This window comes from Echinops telfairi, unplaced genomic scaffold, assembly GCF_000313985.2.
Source record: "Echinops telfairi isolate 266 unplaced genomic scaffold, ASM31398v2 ScPeMD7_53;HRSCAF=182, whole genome shotgun sequence".
In the NCBI taxonomy this organism is placed as follows: Eukaryota; Metazoa; Chordata; class Mammalia; order Afrosoricida; family Tenrecidae; genus Echinops; species Echinops telfairi.
Genome location: NW_022103951.1, coordinates 14,665,766 through 14,668,292, shown reverse-complemented (window position 1 = coordinate 14,668,292; position 2,527 = coordinate 14,665,766).

Below are 2,527 nucleotides of genomic sequence, written 5' to 3'. Positions count from 1 at the left end.
TAGGTTCAGTTTTCCTGGTCCATGGTGGGACCTTGGACTTTGCATTTCTAAGCAGCTTCCTGTGAATGCCATATTGCTGATATGGAACCACACTTTGAGCAGTGAGATCCTACCAAGAGCTTAAGGAGTCCTGGTGGGGCAGCCCTGGGCTGGTCCAGACCTTGGTGGTTCAAACCCACCCGCTGTTCTTGGGAAGAAAAAGAGCAGGCAATGTAGTCCCATCAAGATGGTGGTTGTTGGGGGGGAATGCTCTAAGATAGATGCGGTGCTGATTGTACAATGTCCCTTGATATGATTGAATGATGGGAATATTCAATTGTATGATATGTAAATTGTGTGCCAATAAAAATGTTGGGGTAAAAAAGATGGCTGTTTCTGTTGTTAGGTGCCTTTGAGTTGACTCTGACACAGTGCTCCATGGAGTAGAACTCAGTAGAATTGTTCTACATGGTTTCCAAGACAGGACTCTACAGAGGTGCAAATGCTCAAGTCTTTCTCTCACGGGCCACTGGGGGATTCAAGCCACCAACCTTTCAGTACGCAGGAGAGCGTTTAACCACTGCACCACCAAGGCTCCTTCAGATTACTAGTTTGAAAACCCTTGGGGCCGTCCTCCTTTGTTGTACGGGTCTCGCTGCACTGGAATTGATTGGACAGCACACGATAATAAGCAAGAGTGGGCGATCCAATGAGTGGGCAAGGAGAATGACCGCTGGTCAAGAAGGGACCAGATGCTGCCATGTCTTACAGGCCACCATAGGTCTCAAACTTTTCTTGTAAACTCAGTGGGAACAGAATAGTGATGGGAGCTGGCTTATGTGTTAGAAGTATCTCTTTAGAGCAGCGGCTCTCAACCTGTGGGTCGTGACCCCTTTGGGGGCTCGAACGACCCTTTCACAGGGGTCGCCTAAGACCATCGGAAAACACATCTTTCCGCTGTGTTTCCATAGATGTACCACCTATGAGTACCTGGCGCAAAGACTGTTACCCATGCTACCCCATGCTTCAAGACCAAATTTCATTTATTTGTCATTAGAAATAACGATTTCACAATATATAATTACATACTGTTTCTGTGATTCATCACTTTGCTTTAATGATGCTCAATTTGTAACAATGAAAATACATCCTGCCTATCAGATATTTACATGACGATTCCTAACAGTAGCAAAATGACAGTGATGAAGTAGCAACAAAAATAATTTTATAGTTGGGGGTCACCACACATGAAGAACTGTATTAAAGGGTCATGGCATTAGGAAGGTTGAGAACCACTGTCTAGAGATTGATCATAGAAGGGCAAGGGAGATTAGGGTGCTCCCCAACAAATCCAGGTGAGGGATGGTAGTGGTTTGGACAGGGAGAGGGCAGTGGAATGGAGCAGAAAGCAGAGCCAATAGGATTTCCTGATGGAGTGCTGTGAGGACTGAGCGGGCAGAGTTGCTTGAGCACCTGAAAGGATGGAGCTGCCATTCGTACGCCATCACTCCCATTCATCCTCATTCGAGCTCCACAGCCACTTTGAGAGTTCAGGCCCCCATTAATGCTCATTATTGTAATCACCTTCTCACACACAGAAAACATATGCTTCTTCTTGAGACATGGCTAGGTTCAGTGCAGGCCCTGGTAAAGACCTTGCCATTGGTGCCACAGTTCATAGTCTAGATGGCAGACCCTTCGTCAACTGGCTCTTTCAATGTGATCAGGCCCCTTCATGAACCCATGGTTCAGGGCTTCTCCCCTTCCCCACATCGCTACAAGTGTGATATGAAGGAGGCTGTTCTCATGTACTAGCCATCTCTAGAGCCGTGGGGTATTCATAAATCCCAAATGCCACCACTTTCTCTCCTACGCAAGAACTTTAATCCATTTTCTTATATGACAGGCCTTCAGAAACTATTCGCACCCCCCCCCCATTATTGTTATATCAAATTACTTACATCAGTGTTAGTTATTGTGGGGTCCTAGACCAATGGCATCGCATCTGACAGATGGCTCGATGCTGTGTTTCCCAAGCAAAGCCGTATTCTTTTTTCCTTGAGCTGGTCTCTCTACCTGATGCTCTCATCCATACATCTTTAAAAAAATTTTTTTTAATTAAAAGATCATTTTACTAGGGGTTCTTACAGCTCTTATAACAATCCATATATCAATTATATGAAGCACATTTGTACATATGTTGCCATCATTATTTTCTAGACATTTATTTTCTATTGAGTACTTGGTGTCAGCTCCTCACACCGCCCCCCCCCGCCCCCTGTGGCCCCTTGATAAATTATAAATTATTATTTTCATCTCTTACACTAACCACTGTCTCCCTTCCCCCATGGTTTCTGTTGTTCGTCCCCCTGGAGAGGTATGTGTGTGGTTATGTGTTGATCGTTGTGATCAGTTTCCCCTTCCTCCCCTCCTCTCCCCATCTTCCCCCTACCCTCCTGGTATCGCTACTCTCATTCATGTTCCTGGATTCCCTGTGTCGTGAGCTCTTATCTCTTATCTGTACCTGTGTTCATGCTCCGGTCTGGCC